The sequence below is a fragment of the Pseudophryne corroboree genome, chromosome 1, assembly GCF_028390025.1.
Source record: "Pseudophryne corroboree isolate aPseCor3 chromosome 1, aPseCor3.hap2, whole genome shotgun sequence".
Taxonomy (NCBI): Eukaryota; Metazoa; Chordata; class Amphibia; order Anura; family Myobatrachidae; genus Pseudophryne; species Pseudophryne corroboree.
The window spans coordinates 813,039,511-813,058,025 of NC_086444.1; the positions used below are offsets into that span (position 1 = coordinate 813,039,511).

Consider the following 18,515-nt stretch of genomic DNA (forward strand, 5'->3'; position numbering starts at 1 on the left):
GTTACCAGTGGAGCCTACAGGGACAAATGCAAGATTTCTGAAGGGGGGTTTCCAACCAGGGCCGAAACATGTGTGGTGCAGACAGTGCTTTGCACGCAGTGCATTTGCAGTGTGGGTGCACCGCCCGCAGCCACCCGGGTTATCCGTCTATGTGTGTGGCTGATAGAAACAGCGTTGTCTGCTGTATACCAAATAGCAGCAGGCAGCACTGGGCAGACTGTTTCCCATGTGTGCTTCAGCCACTGTCTTCCTTCCCTGCATTGTGGAATATGACTTCCGGGTAACAGGAGCCGGCTGCCGACTCGGCACTGCTACTACTTGGGAGCAAGTGACAAAACATAAGTCACAAAACACACACACTTTCTTTCTCTCTCTCTCTCTCTCTCTCTCTCTCTCTCTCTCTCTCATAACCACATGTACTGTAAATGTCAAAATGTGTATAAGGGGCTCTGTCTGGCATAATACATATAAGAGAATCTACTTAGCATAAAGTGTATAAGAGGTTCTGCCTGGCATAAAGTGTATAAGGGGCTTTACTGTGGTATAATGTGTATCATGAGCTTTACCTGGAATAATGTGTATAAGAGGCTCTACCTGGCATAATGTGTATGATGATCTTTACTGAGGTGTAATGTGTATATGGGGCTTTACTGTTGTGTAATGTGTGTAAGGGGCTCTACTATGTGGCATAACATGAATAAGATGCTCTACTGTGTGGTGTAATGTGTATAAGGGACAGTACTGTGTGGCAGAATGTGTATAAGGAGTTCTACTGTGTGGCATAATGTGTATAAGGGGCATTAATGTGTGGTGTAACGTGTTTAAGGGGTACTACTGTGTGGTGTAGTTTGAAGAATGGACACTACTGTGTGGTGTAATGTGTATAAGGGACACTACTGTGTGGCAGAATGTGTATAAGGGGTTCTACTGTGTGGCATAATGTGTATAAGGGGCATTAATGTGTGGTGCAATGTGTTTAAGGGGTACTACTGATAATGCTGATTTATATACAGGAATGAAAAGCTATACCTTAAACACACTTTAAATACACTTTACCATGGAGCCGCTGCGGCCGCTATACTTAATACACACTCTACGTACTCTTTAATCTGTTAGCGTAAAGAGTCCCGTACTGTGTACGGACTTTGCGCACAAAAACCGCGCTGACGGTACAAAGTACACACAGTGCGTACACACCCAGAGATACACCGCAAACCCTTAACAGCTATGCAATGCGATAATAATACACTTTAAACCTTATCAGGGAAAGGAAAACACGACACCAGATTGTAATTAAACTGCTGGGTTCCGACACCACAGCATATTATTACTGAAAAGGGGTTACAATATATACAATACAATACAATAGAATAATGGCTACAGTCAATGGTACATACATGATTGGATTCGCCGCGCTACCCAGTCTGGTCCTCAGTCATCTGATAGATAACTTTGTGAGTCTTGTGTCTGACCAGGCCTGCAGCAGGCTCTCTTTATACAATTCTTCCAAAACCTAACACAATGGATACTGTAATCTCTTTGTCCATTGGACACAGGGATGGTCATTTACAGTACAGGAGAGGTCATAGGTCAGTTTGAGTAGGTGGGCGATGTCTGTTCAAACTGCTCTTGTGGGTGGTCTCCTCTGGATTCCCGCCGCATACATAATGTACAGTAAATACAGTTTATATCTATATTCTGCTCCTGCACATAACTATTCGCAGGAACATGCGATCTTCTTCAAACCAACACCAGAATATTACCCTTACAATACCCTACGGCTGGATACCAAACACCACCTTATAACCTTGTTCTGTCCCCTCCTATCCTGTAAAGGTGAATCCCTTTGTTCTGTTACCATTAAACTGCTGTAACTTACTGATGTGGTGCAGGGAGACTATGTGTACATTGTGCACTATTTGGATTAAATATGTAATGTGTTTTGATAGCTTTCAATGCGTTCACAAACTATACCGTAAATACCCATACCACACGCTAATGTGCAGGACCGCGGGAGCGAACATACGCAAATTGCGGATATGTGCACGCACTGCAGAACAAGTACACACGCGGAGGCCATCTGTGTGTAGTTTGTACTTGATGTGTGTACTGCAATATTTTTTGACTTTGACAGTCCACCCTTTGGCAGTCACCAATAACTGCCACTATCTAATCAATAAACAGAAAAATATCTACACAATATCTACAGAAGTTTGCATGGTCGGGGAAGAGTTGTAGGTGGGAAATATATGACCTAGTGGGATAGTAAAAAGTATGTATGTATGAATCCATGTCTGAGGGGCATATATCATTGTGCCGTATATGTAATAAGCTTCGAGGTATTGCGAAGTATACATTAAATCCTTCTCATCCCGTATCAAGGGTCTGTAAATGGGCCAACAAACACTACCGAGCTCTTTTCGGCTTCTTGTTCCAACAAATGGGGTGCACATTTAGTTGATGATACATGGAGGGGGAAACATATGTGAGTGCTAGTATATGTGGATATCACCTGTCGACTATGTGTTCCGTTAACTGTAGGTTGCAGAGATGAAGATAAGACACATATATGAAAATACATTCACATAAACATTTTTGGTAGGGCTGACATCTTTTTCCGGATGGATGTATCTGGGCAGAGCGGGAGACAAAAGAAAAACGGGTGAAAGAAACAGGCCATGGAATTCATTTGCAATCCTTATCATAACCCTGTCTCTATGGATGGGTCATAAATTAAATCTGCTGCTATAACAGCGCCCTCGCTCCTTAGACTCATCAGAGTTGTGCCGTGCTTGCGCCGCATTAGAATTCGAAAACACCTAAATATCGAACCAATAATTATGACTTCTCCCAGGATACAAAGGAGAAACTTCCCAACACCCATAATGACATTCTGAGCCCACTCTCCTAAACCTGAGAACCATTTGCGTGGGTTCAAACATGAGACCCAGCCGGTCAGTTCATTACTCACAGTCGCTAAGGTAAGGTTGTGCTTCCTCCTGAACTCCCACTTCAACTGCAAAATATCGTCCATCTTTTGATCGATGATCTCCGTGGGGTCGTCAGTGCTGTTCGTAATATACGTACAGCACTTCACACCATATTGAGTTGCCAGAGTAACACAGTACCCACCTGTCACGACTGTGACATAATTGAGGACCATCCTGTGCTGAATCAGTTCCTTCTTGTAAGCTTGTAACTCCCTTCTGGTATACCTGAAGGTGTCGTCATACATCTCAGTGATATTATCTATCAAGTTCGCTAGCGCATGGATATACCTATAATTTAAAGTTCCTCTGGCAGTACAAGTGATGTCTAATGCGAGAAGGAACTGAATCCCGGTGGATTCGTGGATTAAATCAGAGGCTGCATGCTCTGCCCTATCTATGAGGTGTCTCTTGATGATGTGTTCATAGTGAGTATGAGTAATAAGGAGCCTGAGCACTGCGGTGAACGTCTTTCATCTTATCATGGGTCATGGTCATGACCTCTGGCAGTACTCTCCCAATGTAACACAATCCCTCTGAGCTTGGGGCAAGCCACTTGTACGCCTTCCTCCCACATATAAAATAGGCATCATCTGGGAGAACATAGGGGACAAAATATAACATCACCATATTACAAACTTTCCAAGAAAAGAAACCAATCCCTAGTTCTCCCATCTGCTCAGTACAAGTATCGGGCTGGATGATATGGGCACAATACCCTGGTGATACTTTTCCAACCCACACGGTCTTGTTTCCACGAGTATACCTATACCGAAATTACCTTCCACTGTTGGCTATTTGGCGTACAAGTTCAGAGTCTATGGGTATCCTATCAGCTCTGTGTGAAAAGGTCATTGTCTTGTTATTCCACGTCACTTCCCAATTTCCCGGTTTTCGGTAATTGGAAATATTAAAACATAATAAGGACCTGTCTACATGATACTGGTGGAGCTACAAACTAGGGGGCCTAGAGATGTTAAATTTCTTGTCCACCGGTCTCCCACCCCGTAATTCGAGTACCTCATCTATTGCTAAAGGGTATGGTACTAATCCTGACTTGCTCTGACCTTGAGGTACCTGTGAGCACACCCAGCATTCTGTCTGGTTTAAGACCTTACCCCCTAGTGAGTGGTAATCACTCAACGGATGACGGTCCATGTCGATATTAAGGTTGGACTGACATCTCTGGATGCACCCATCCTCTACTATATTCTCACAATTCCTACAAATACAATATTCATCAGACAATAACCCCTCACAGTGCCTCCGAGCTCCCTGACTACCAGAGCGCTTACTGATGCCAGCCTTTACTAAAGTGATGTGCTGCTCCTGAGATCCTACAAATTCATACTCGCCATCAGAACCCATTCCAGATCCCTGCTCGACCTCTCTGGGACCCTCACCAAAGCAAACTGTCCTGATCAAAACCAGAATTACTAACAGAACCCGAAACGCAGTCTCTTGTGATCGATCCATTTCGTTAGGGAAAAGGAGGAAAATCAGAAGGAGAAAAGAAAGGAAAATGCAGGGGGAGGTGAAAAAAAGAAAATGGTACGACAACTGTTCTAGCTCTTGTTACTCTCTATGCTCAGATGCCCTTCAACAGTCCTGCCTCTCAACTTTCCCGGAACAGACACTCCAGTGATACGAGGTTCTCTACATTCTGCTCTTTGTCACGAGTTCTCTCCGGGTCAGCGACCTTTTCTGCAATGGGACGAGTAGATCCAAGTCTCTCTTTCGGCGACCTTCACTGCTGTTGTGCTGGTTAACAAGACTTGGTATGGTGCTTCCCACCTGTCTATGAGGCAACCTGAGCGTAAGAAATTTTGAATCATAACATAATCCCCAGGTTCAATGTCATGACAATTACTGTTCGGTAGGTCGGGAATCACCAGCTTTAAATTTCTTTGTTGATTTCATAGCTGCTGGCTCATCCCAACCAAATATTTCACAGTCACTTCGTTATTACATTTCAAATCATCCTGGGGGTCTATCATTACATGAGGTTGTCGACCAAAAAGAATTTCAAAGGGTGATAGGTTAAGGGGAGACCTGGGAGTGGTTCTGATGCTGTACAACACTAGTGGCAAAGCTTCTGGCCACGACAATCCAGTTTCAGCCATTAATTTGCTCAGCTTGTTCTTAATAGTGCTGTTCACTCTCTCCACCTTTCCTGCACAATTTTCTTTGCAGTGAACGTAGCAGTATTTGTGGCAGCAGGGAACGCTTCTACCCAGTTGGAAAATACATCAATACAAACTAACACATATTTTAAATTCCTACAGGGTGGTAACTGTATGAAATCGATTTGTATTACCTGAAAAGGTCCGTCTGTTGGGGGGATATGGGATGGCTCTGTTAGTATTGACTTACCAATATTCTTCCTCAAGCAAGTAAATATGTCATTGCTCTCTTACCTGCATGAGAAGAGAATCCTGGCGCACACCAGTAGGCTCTCACCAGCTTACACATACCCTCTTTGCCCAGATGAGTCAGACCGTGTGCCGCCTCAGCTAGACTTGGAAGATATGCTCTGGGGGCCACTGGCTTACTGTGTCCACCTGTCCAAAGTCCTGAGGACTCCTGGCCATACCCCTTTGACCTACAGACTGCCTTTTCCTGTAAAGAACACAAATCTTGCATTTCAATTAATTTTTGTGTATTGATTGTGTTGAATGTCATCAGTGATGTGATGTTCGTTTGTATGGGGGTGCTGGCTGCTGATTTAGCAGCTTCGTCTGCCCGGCTGTTACCAAGTGAAATTGGGTCTTGATTGTAAGTATGTGCTTTGCATTTGATAACAGCCACTCTGTCTGGTTCCTGTATCGCTGTTAGAAGCCTTTTAATGTGGGACGCATGCGCTACAGGTGTGCCAGCTGCCATCATGAAATTTCTGAGGCGCCATAGGGCCCCAAAATCATGCACCACTCCAAAGGCATACCTAGAATCTGTGTATATATTAGCTGACTTACCCTTGGCCAAATCACACGCTCTGGTTAGGGCGACCAACTCAGCAACTTGTGCTGAGTGCGGTGGGCCCAGGGGTTCAGCTTCTATGATACCTCTGTCGTCTACAATTGTATATCCAGTACACAAGTCTCCCGATTCTGTCTGTCTGTGGCAACTACCGTCAGTGTAGAAGGTAAAGTCTACTCCTTCCAGTGGGTTGTCACTGATGTCAGGTCTCGCTGTGAAAGTCTGATTCAGGTTTTCCATACAATCATGCGTATCAGTATCTGCACTAAATCCTCCTTCACCATTATTCTCATCCTCCACTCTTTGTGCCTGTCCAGGCACACTTGGCAAGTAAGTTGCAGGATTTAGTGAGCTGCATCTCTTAATGGTGATGTTTACCGAGGCCATCAGTGATAATTCCCACTTTGTAAACCGAGCAGATGAGACATGTCTGGTTTGGGCTGAGTTCAGTAAGGCTGATACTGCATGAGGTGTATGAATGGTCAGGTCATGTCCTAACACTACGTCCTCGCTTTTACTTACCAGCAAAGCTATCGCTGCAACACTTCGCAAGCAAGTGGGGAGAGACCGCGCTACCGTGTCCAACTGTGCACTGTAGTATGCTACCGGTCTGCTGGCATCACCATGTCTCTGAGTTAAAACGCCTGCCACGCACCCTGCACTTTCTGTACCGTACAATTCAAAGGGCTTCTCATAATCTGGAATACCTAATGCAGGTGCCTGTGATAGGCACTATTTGAGTCTCTCAAATGCCAGTTCGGACTCATCTGTGTGCGAGACCCGTTCTGGTTTGTTTGAAGAGACCATTTCTTGCAAAGGTAAAGCCAGTATAGGGAACCCTGGAATCCAGTTTCGACAGTACCCACACATTCCAAGGAAAGTGCGGATCTGTTGTTGCGTTTGTGGCAGAATCGCCTGTATTCTATCAGCGGTGTGGTGTCTAAGTCCTTGGGTCAAGCAATGTCCCAAATATTTTACCCTGGTCTGGCACAACTGCAACTTATCCTTTGAAACCTTGTGTCCCGTTTGGGAAAGATGAAACAGAAGCTGTTTCGTGTCTTTCAAGGATGGTTCAAGTGAGTCAGAACATAACAATAAGTCATCGACATACTGTATTAGCACTGATCCACTCTCAGGTTGAAAGGATTGTAAACAGTCATGCAAAGCCTGAGAGAAAATACTCGGGCTGTCAATGAAACCTTGGGGAAGACGAGTCCAGGTGTACTGTACTCCCCTGTATGTAAAAGCAAAAAGGTATTGGCTGTCAGGGTGAAGAGGGACAGAAAAGAAAGCAGAACAGAGGTCAATGACAGTGAAAAATTTTGCCGTAGAGGGAATTTGCGTGAGGATGACTGCTGGATTGGACACTACGGGGAATTGCCTCTCAGCTATGTTGTTTATCCCCCTTAGATCCTGCACTAGCCTATAACCCCTCCCCCCACTCTTTTTCACAGGGAAGATGGGACTATTGGCGATGCTGGACGTCCTGATTAGGATGCCTGCTGTAGCAGCCGCTCTATGACAGGGTACACTCCTAATTCTACCGCTGGATTCAGAGGATACTGAGGGATTTTTGGAGCAATCCTACCATCTTTTACTTGTACTACTACTGGAGCTACATTCGCCATCAATCCAGTGTCTTGTCCATCTTTGGTCCAAAGGGAATCCGGTATTTGTGAGATCATTTCCTCTACCTTCGATGGACACTTGTCTATAACAGTAGAATGCAACATTAGCCTTTGAGGGGTGTCTAATATATCTTGCACTTCTTGAGCGTGGTTTCCCGGTATATCCAAGAAGACACCCTCAGGAGTACAGTATATGACACACCGCATTTTACACAATAAATCTCTGCCGAGTAGATTAGTCGGAGCCGATGCAGCCAGCAGAAAAGAATGTTTGGTTTGCAAAGGCCCTATCGTAATCTCTGCCGGTTTACTCAAAGGGTATTGTTGCACCGTTCCTGTTACTCCCATTGCCGAAATTGTTTTACCCGTGGTTTTTATACCTATCGTTGAATTTAACACTGACCTGGCCGCCCCTGAATCTACGAGAAAAGGTAATGATACACCAGCTACATCAACCGTTACCTCAGGTTCACTACCAAGGCTAGCAATCAACTTCACTGGCTGCAGACTACAGGTGTGGCCCAACCCCTATTGTGTGTTGAGACCCTCCCGCAGCGCATTGGAAGCTACAATATGTGAGGGGGGTAGCTGAGAATTTTCGGAGGCCTGCCAGTCTCTTCTTGGTGGGTACCTCGGTGTTTCCCCTGCATGTGGCTCGTAATTTCTCCTAAGTGGTCCCTGATCCCAATTATGTGCATTATAGTGTGGTTCATATCCTGGTCTAGGGGGTCGGTATACATTATGTGTACCTTTATTCTTACATTCCCTCAAGTAATGTGCTACCTGGTGACAAGCATAGCATGTTACTATACGTGACTTACCATCAGGGGTCTGGGGTTTCGGCTGATATGGCTTTTTGGTAAGAACGTCTATACTCACTGTCATCAGCTTTTCCCCCTGGAACACCCTGTGCTTACTGATGTTCCTGTCGTGCTCGATAGCGGACTCTCTCAATGCAGCCACCGAGATACCTCTCCAGTTTGGTAGAGAGGTCTGTACCCTTGCTCTTAATGCCTCTTTTAACCCGTCCATTAATACAGTAACAGCTACCTCCCTGTGATGCGCATTATCTTTTATGTCCTCGATCCCAGTGTATCTAGACATTTCCTGCAGTGCTCGATGGAAATATTCGGATGCCATTTCACCTTCCTTTTGTCTTATGGAAAAGATTTAGTTCCATTTGACAACAGTAGGGAAATATACTCCTAATTGCAGATTGATTTGCCGTACATTCTCCTGATTGTATTCATCAGTGAGAGGTACTTCTGCGTCTAACTTACAATCAGTTATGAATTTTGCGGGGTCAATATTTGAGGGTAAACATACCCATAGCACTGTTCATCAATCTTTGTTCATGGGTTCGTTGGCGTTACCTAACTCTTTAATGAACCTCTGGCATGCGACTAGATCTTTTCTGGGATCGGGAAATTCTGACATAATTGACCTTAACTCTGCTCGGGACCAGGGACAGTGCATGGCAATGTTCCTGATGGGAGTGACTCCCTGAGCGTCAGTCTTCCCATTGGGGACTGCAATCACGCTGACAGGATTTAATTCAATTACATCATTCTGGTTTGATTCTACAATGTGGGGAGCTATTGTCTCTGCATAATGTATGGTACCGTACTTACCTGTGGACACGACCTCACTTATCCCTCCGCTAGGGGGCCTGACTACTGCTCTTGTTGGTTGGGCATTGCCCACCTGAGTGTCCTGTATGGTGGCTGCTAGAGAGAGTGCCGATATCGTGCTGGGCTCATCTTCCTGCTCGCAGTCCTGGGGAAAATTTAAAATGGGATACAACTGGCAAGGGTTAGCGTTAGTACATTTATCAATTACTCTCCTATCCTGTACCAATGTACCATTGTCTGTAGCCACTTTCTCCCCCACAATATATGGTGGTGGTGGTGCGGTCGCCATTGTTTTCCCGCTAGGTTTGGAACCTGCTGCGCGAGCTAATTCCCTTTGCACATCCCCCTCCTGTTGCCATAAATTTAAACAATCTGTATGTCTAATCCTTTGTTTCTTGGATTTTATCAGACATATCCTTATCCTTAAGTTCTGTAATACCTCTGGTTCAAAGCTGCCCACCCTAGGGAATGGTACCCTATCTTTGTTAGTCATACGTACCCATTCAGACCAAAAGCCTTCTGTGTGTGATCCATATTTACCACACATAACAAACCTCGTTGACCCCTTGGGCCGCGGCTCTTCAACCTGAACCCTGGCTACAAAACGTCCACCGCTTGTGCAATTAGATCCCATCGCGGACTTTTTCCTTTTTACACAATCCCCAATGCACAATACGAATAGACGGTGAAAGTTCTTAGAGCGCTTTCACCCACTCCTTCTCCGCTGAGTACCACGACTCACTCCAATAGTGACCACCGGGAACCCAGTGAGGCCCCTATCTGGTTTCTATTCACTGTAAGTGTTTAGGAGTGACTTACCTATTCCAGTGAATATACACCGCTGGAGATTTTCCTGAGAGAGACCAGCGAAAAATCCCTATACACTTATACACAAATCACGCTTGCGTATGCTCTATACAGCGCTAATGATACCGCGATTTTACGCAAAAGTTCATAAAGGGGTATCAAGTTGCACTGTATATTAGAGATGAGCGGGTTCGGTTTCTCTGAATCCGAACCCGCCAGAACTTCATGTTTTTTTTCACGGGTCCGAGCGACTCGGATCTTCCCGCCTTGCTCGGTTAACCCGAGCGCGCCCGAACGTCATCATGACGCTGTCGGATTCTCGCGAGGCTCGGATTCTATCGCGAGACTCGGATTCTATATAAGGAGCCGCGCGTCGCCGCCATTTTCACACGTGCATTGAGATTGATAGGGAGAGGACGTGGCTGGCGTCCTCTCCGTTTAGACACTTGATTTACTAATTTTGGGGAGCATTAGGAGTACTCAGTAGTGTACAGTGCAGAGTTTTGCTGATAGTGACCAGTGACCACCACTTTTATTTATAATCCGTTCTCTGCCTGAAAAAAGCGATACACAGCACACAGTGACTCAGTCACATACCATATCTGTGTGCACTGCTCAGGCTCAGGCCAGTGTGCTGCATCATCTATTATCTATATATAATATTATATATCTGTCTGACTGCTCAGCTCACACAGCTTATAATTGTGGGGGAGACTGGGGAGCACTACTGCAGTGCCAGTTATAGGTTATAGCAGGAGCCAGGAGTACATAATATATTATATAGTGAGTGACCACCAGACACACAGTGCAGTTTATTTAATATATCCGTTCTCTGCCTGAAAAAAGCGATACACACAGTGACTCAGTCAGTCACATACCATATCTGTGTGCACTGCTCAGGCTCAGGCCAGTGTGCTGCATCATCTATATATATTATATATCTGTCTGACTGCTCAGCTCACACAGCTTATAATTGTGGGGGAGACTGGGGAGCACTACTGCAGTGCCAGTTATAGGTTATAGCAGGAGCCAGGAGTACATAATATTATATTAAAATTAAACAGTGCACACTTTTGCTGCAGGAGTGCCACTGCCAGTGTGACTAGTGACCTGACCACCAGTATATAATATTAGTAGTATACTATCTCTTTATCAACCAGTCTATATTAGCAGCAGACACAGTACAGTGCGGTAGTTCACGGCTGTGGCTACCTCTGTGTCGGCACTCGGCAGCCCGTCCATAATTGTATATACCACCTAACCGTGGTTTTTTTTTCTTTCTTTATACATACATACTAGTTACGAGTATACTATCTCTTTATCAACCAGTCTATATATTAGCAGCAGACACAGTACAGTGCGGTAGTTCACGGCTGTGGCTACCTCTGTGTCGGCACTCGGCAGCCCGTCCATAATTGTATATACCACCTAACCGTGGTTTTTTTTTCTTTCTTTATACATACATACTAGTTACGAGTATACTATCTCTTTATCAACCAGTCTATATATTAGCAGCAGACACAGTACAGTGCGGTAGTTCACGGCTGTGGCTACCTCTGTGTCGGCACTCGGCAGCCCGTCCATAATTGTATATACCACCTAACCGTGGTTTTTTTTTCTTTCTTTATACATACATACTAGTTACGAGTATACTATCTCTTTATCAACCAGTCTATATATTAGCAGCAGACACAGTACAGTGCGGTAGTTCACGGCTGTGGCTACCTCTGTGTCGGCACTCGGCAGCCCGTCCATAATTGTATATACCACCTAACCGTGTTTTTTTTTTCTTTCTTTATACATACATACTAGTTACGAGTATACTATCTCTTTATCAACCAGTCTATATATTAGCAGCAGACACAGTACAGTGCGGTAGTTCACGGCTGTGGCTACCTCTGTGTCGGCACTCGGCAGCCCGTCCATAATTGTATATACCACCTAACCGTGGTTTTTTTTTCTTTCTTTATACATACATACTAGTTACGAGTATACTATCTCTTTATCAACCAGTCTATATATTAGCAGCAGACACAGTACAGTGCGGTAGTTCACGGCTGTGGCTACCTCTGTGTCGGCACTCGGCAGCCCGTCCATAATTGTATATACCACCTAACCGTGGGTTTTTTTTCTTTCTTTATACATACATACTAGTTACGAGTATACTATCTCTTTATCAACCAGTCTATATATTAGCAGCAGACACAGTACAGTGCGGTAGTTCACGGCTGTGGCTACCTCTGTGTCGTCACTCGGCAGCCCGTCCATAATTGTATATACCACCTAACCGTGGTTTTTTTTTCTTTCTTTATACATACATACTAGTTACGAGTATACTATCTCTTTATCAACCAGTCTATATTAGCAGCAGACACAGTACAGTGCGGTAGTTCACGGCTGTGGCTACCTCTGTGTCGGCACTCGGCAGCCCGTCCATAATTGTATATACCACCTAACCGTGGTTTTTTTTTCTTTCTTTATACATACATACTAGTTACGAGTATACTATCTCTTTATCAACCAGTCTATATATTAGCAGCAGACACAGTACAGTGCGGTAGTTCACGGCTGTGGCTACCTCTGTGTCGGCACTCGGCAGCCCGTCCATAATTGTATATACCACCTAACCGTGGTTTTTTTTTCTTTCTTTATACATACATACTAGTTACGAGTATACTATCTCTTTATCAACCAGTCTATATATTAGCAGCAGACACAGTACAGTGCGGTAGTTCACGGCTGTGGCTACCTCTGTGTCGGCACTCGGCAGCCCGTCCATAATTGTATATACCACCTAACCGTGGGTTTTTTTTCTTTCTTTATACATACATACTAGTTACGAGTATACTATCTCTTTATCAACCAGTCTATATATTAGCAGCAGACACAGTACAGTGCGGTAGTTCACAGCTGTGGCTACCTCTGTGTCGGCACTCGGCAGCCCGTCCATAATTGTATATACCACCTAACCGTGGTTTTTTTTTCTTTCTTTATACATACATACTAGTTACGAGTATACTATCTCTTTATCAACCAGTCTATATATTAGCAGCAGACACAGTACAGTGCGGTAGTTCACGGCTGTGGCTACCTCTGTGTCGGCACTCGGCAGCCCGTCCATAATTGTATATACCACCTAACCGTGGTTTTTTTTTCTTTCTTTATACATACATACTAGTTACGAGTATACTATCTCTTTATCAACCAGTCTATATATTAGCAGCAGACACAGTACAGTGCGGTAGTCCACGGCTGTGGCTACCTCTGTGTCGGCACTCGGCAGCCCGTCCATAATTGTATACTAGTATCCAATCCATCCATCTCCATTGTTTACCTGAGGTGCCTTTTAGTTGTGCCTATTAAAATATGGAGAACAAAAATGTTGAGGTTCCAAAATTAGGGAAAGATCAAGATCCACTTCCACCTCGTGCTGAAGCTGCTGCCACTAGTCATGGCCGAGACGATGAAATGCCAGCAACGTCGTCTGCCAAGGCCGATGCCCAATGGCATAGTACAGAGCATGTCAAAACCAAAACACCAAATATCAGTAAAAAAAGGACTCCAAAACCTAAAATAAAATTGTCGGAGGAGAAGCGTAAACTTGCCAATATGCCATTTACCACACGGAGTGGCAAGGAACGGCTGAGGCCCTGGCCTATGTTCATGGCTAGTGGTTCAGCTTCACATGAGGATGGAAGCACTCAGCCTCTCGCTAGAAAACTGAAAAGACTCAAGCTGGCAAAAGGCAAAGCACCGCAAAGAACTGTGCGTTCTTTGAAATCCCAAATCCACAAGGAGAGTCCAATTGTGTCGGTTGCGATGCCTGACCTTCCCAACACTGGACGTGAAGAGCATGCGCCTTCCACCATTTGCACGCCCCCTGCAAGTGCTGGAAGGAGCACCCGCAGTCCAGTTCCTGATAGTCAGATTGAAGATGTCAGTGTTGAAGTACACCAGGATGAGGAGGATATGGGTGTTGCTGGCGCTGGGGAGGAAATTGACCAGGAGGATTCTGATGGTGAGGTGGTTTGTTTAAGTCAGGCACCCGGGGAGACACCTGTTGTCCGTGGGAGGAATATGGCCGTTGACATGCCAGGTGAAAATACCAAAAAAATCAGCTCTTCGGTGTGGAGGTATTTCACCAGAAATGCGGACAACAGGTGTCAAGCCGTGTGTTCCCTTTGTCAAGCTGTAATAAGTAGGGGTAAGGACGTTAACCACCTCGGAACATCCTCCCTTATACGTCACCTGCAGCGCATTCATAATAAGTCAGTGACAAGTTCAAAAACTTTGGGTGACAGCGGAAGCAGTCCACTGACCAGTAAATCCCTTCCTCTTGTAACCAAGCTCACGCAAACCACCCCACCAACTCCCTCAGTGTCAATTTCCTCCTTCCCCAGGAATGCCAATAGTCCTGCAGGCCATGTCACTGGCAATTCTGACGAGTCCTCTCCTGCCTGGGATTCCTCCGATGCATCCTTGCGTGTAACGCCTACTGCTGCTGGCGCTGCTGTTGTTGCCGCTGGGAGTCGATGGTCATCCCAGAGGGGAAGTCGTAAGCCCACTTGTACTACTTCCAGTAAGCAATTGACTGTTCAACAGTCCTTTGCGAGGAAGATGAAATATCACAGCAGTCATCCTACTGCAAAGCGGATAACTGAGGCCTTGGCATCCTGGGTGGTGAGAAACGTGGTTCCGGTATCCATCATTACTGCAGAGCCAACTAGAGACTTGTTGGAGGTACTGTGTCCCCGGTACCAAATACCATCTAGGTTCCATTTCTCTAGGCAGGCGATACCGAAAATGTACACAGACCTCAGAAAAAGAGTCACCAGTGTCCTAAAAAATGCAGCTGTACCCAATGTCCACTTAACCACGGACATGTGGACAAGTGGAGCAGGGCAGGGTCAGGACTATATGACTGTGACAGCCCACTGGGTAGATGTATGGACTCCCGCCGCAAGAACAGCAGCGGCGGCACCAGTAGCAGCATCTCGCAAACGCCAACTCTTTCCTAGGCAGGCTACGCTTTGTATCACCGGTTTCCAGAATACGCACACAGCTGAAAACCTCTTACGGCAACTGAGGAAGATCATCGCGGAATGGCTTACCCCAATTGGACTCTCCTGTGGATTTGTGGCATCGGACAACGCCAGCAATATTGTGTGTGCATTAAATCTGGGCCAATTCCAGCACGTCCCATGTTTTGCACATACCTTGAATTTGGTGGTGCAGAATTTTTAAAAAAACGACAGGGGCGTGCAAGAGATGCTGTCGGTGGCCAGAAGAATTGCGGGACACTTTCGGCGTACAGGCACCACGTACAGAAAACTGGAGCACCACCAAAAACTACTGAACCTGCCCTGCCATCATCTGAAGCAAGAAGTGGTAACGAGGTGGAATTCAACCCTCTATATGCTTCAGAGGTTGGAGGAGCAGCAAAAGGCCATTCAAGCCTATACAATTGAGCACGATATAGTAGGTGGAATGCACCTGTCTCAAGTGCAGTGGAGAATGATTTCAACGTTGTGCAAGGTTCTGATGCCCTTTGAACTTGCCACACGTGAAGTCAGTTCAGACACTGCCAGCCTGAGTCAGGTCATTCCCCTCATCAGGCTTTTGCAGAAGAAGCTGGAGGCATTGAAGAAGGAGCTAAAAGGGAGCGATTCCGCTAGGCATGTGGGACTTGTGGATGCAGCCCTTAATTCGCTTAACAAGGATTCACGGGTGGTCAATCTGTTGAAATCAGAGCACTACATTTTGGCCACCGTGCTCGATCCTAGATTTAAAGCCTACCTTGGATCTCTCTTTCCGGCAGACACAGGTCTGCTGGGGTTGAAAGACCTGCTGGTGACAAAATTGTCAAGTCAAGCGGAACGCGACCTGTCAACATCTCCTCCTTCACATTCTCCCGCAACTGGGGGTGCGAGGAAAAGGCTCAGAATTCCGAGCCCACCCGCTGGCGGTGATGCAGGGCAGTCTGGAGCGACTGCTGATGCTGACATCTGGTCCGGACTGAAGGACCTGACAACGATTACGGACATGTCGTCTACTGTCACTGCATATGATTCTCTCAACATTGATAGAATGGTGGAGGATTATATGAGTGACCGCATCCAAGTAGGCACGTCACACAGTCCGTACTTATACTGGCAGGAAAAAGAGGCAATTTGGAGGCCCTTGCACAAACTGGCTTTATTCTACCTAAGTTGCCCTCCCACAAGTGTGTACTCCGAAAGAGTGTTTAGTGCCGCCGCTCACCTTGTCAGCAATCGGCGTACGAGGTTACATCCAGAAAATGTGGAGAAGATGATGTTCATTAAAATGAATTATAATCAATTCCTCCGCGGAGACATTGACCAGCAGCAATTGCCTCCACAAAGTACACAGGGAGCTGAGATGGTGGATTCCAGTGGGGACGAATTGATAATCTGTGAGGAGGGGGATGTACACGGTGATATATCGGAGGGTGAAGATGAGGTGGACATCTTGCCTCTGTAGAGCCAGTTTGTGCAAGGAGAGATTAATTGCTTCTTTTTTGGGGGGGGTCCAAACCAACCCGTCATATCAGTCACAGTCGTGTGGCAGACCCTGTCACTGAAATGATGGGTTGGTTAAAGTGTGCATGTCCTGTTTTGTTTATACAACATAAGGGTGGGTGGGAGGGCCCAAGGACAATTCCATCTTGCACCTCTTTTTTCTTTTCTTTTTCTTTGCATCATGTGCTGATTGGGGAGGGTTTTTTTGGAAGGGACATCCTGCGTGACACTGCAGTGCCACTCCTAGATGGGCCCGGTGTTTGTGTCGGCCACTAGGGTCGCTAATCTTACTCACACAGTCAGCTACCTCATTGCGCCTCTTTTTTTCTTTGCGTCATGTGCTGTTTGGGGAGGGTTTTTTGGAAGGGACATCCTGCGTGACACTGCAGTGCCACTCCTAGATGGGCCCGGTGTTTGTGTCGGCCACTAGGGTCGCTAATCTTACTCACACAGCTACCTCATTGCGCCTCTTTTTTTCTTTGCGTCATGTGCTGTTTGGGGAGGGTTTTTTGGAAGGGACATCCTGCGTGACACTGCAGTGCCACTCCTAGATGGGCCCGGTGTTTGTGTCGGCCACTAGGGTCGCTAATCTTACTCACACAGCTACCTCATTGCGCCTCTTTTTTTCTTTGCGTCATGTGCTGTTTGGGGAGGGTTTTTTGGAAGGGCCATCCTGCGTGACACTGCAGTGCCACTCCTAGATGGGCCCGGTGTTTGTGTCGGCCACTAGGGTCGCTAATCTTACTCACACAGCTACCTCATTGCGCCTCTTTTTTTCTTTGCGTCATGTGCTGTTTGGGGAGGGTTTTTTGGAAGGGCCATCCTGCGTGACACTGCAGTGCCACTCCTAGATGGGCCCGGTGTTTGTGTCGGCCACTAGGGTCGCTAATCTTACTCACACAGCTACCTCATTGCGCCTCTTTTTTTCTTTGCGTCATGTGCTGTTTGGGGAGGGTTTTTTGGAAGGGCCATCCTGCGTGACACTGCAGTGCCACTCCTAGATGGGCCCGGTGTTTGTGTCGGCCACTAGGGTCGCTAATCTTACTCACACAGCTACCTCATTGCGCCTCTTTTTTTCTTTGCGTCATGTGCTGTTTGGGGAGGGTTTTTTGGAAGGGCCATCCTGCGTGACACTGCAGTGCCACTCCTAGATGGGCCCGGTGTTTGTGTCGGCCACTAGGGTCGCTAATCTTACTCACACAGCTACCTCATTGCGCCTCTTTTTTTCTTTGCGTCATGTGCTGTTTGGGGAGGGTTTTTTGGAAGGGACATCCTGCGTGACACTGCAGTGCCACTCCTAGATGGGCCCGGTGTTTGTGTCGGCCACTAGGGTCGCTTATCTTACTCACACAGCGACCTCGGTGCAAATTTTAGGACTAAAAATAATATTGTGAGGTGTGAGGTATTCAGAATAGACTGAAAATGAGTGTAAATTATGGTTTTTGAGGTTAATAATACTTTGGGATCAAAATGACCCCCAAATTCTATGATTTAAGCTGTTTTTTAGTGTTTTTTGAAAAAAACACCCGAATCCAAAACACACCCGAATCCGACAAAAAAAATTCGGTGAGGTTTTGCCAAAACGCGTTCGAACCCAAAACACGGCCGCGGAACCGAACCCAAAACCAAAACACAAAACCCGAAAAATTTCAGGCGCTCATCTCTACTGTATATATCGCACCCACAAACGCGCGGTCCAATTGCACAGCGTATAGGTACTTGTTACCTATCTGCCGTACAACCACGGGTCAATGTACAAACTGTGACCCTCAGCCCGGAGCGTAATACAAAAACCTTTTTACTTCAATACTTCGCAATACTTATGTACTATCGCGCTCCTTTGCAAATCACCTCACGATTTGCATATTAAACCTTATTCTAATGTGAGTCAGCCGCCTCACGCCACCAAGCCTCTACTTACTTGATGTACCACACGACGGGATCCCG

General features: G+C 46.0%; 1 protein-coding gene across 1 annotated transcript in view; it reads right to left on the reverse strand.

The window, feature by feature from the left end:
* ARHGEF38 (Rho guanine nucleotide exchange factor 38) overlaps nt 1–18,515 on the reverse strand; it is a 159,700-nt gene that overhangs the window by 44,684 nt on the left and 96,501 nt on the right. The gene's annotated exons all lie outside the window — the stretch shown is intronic.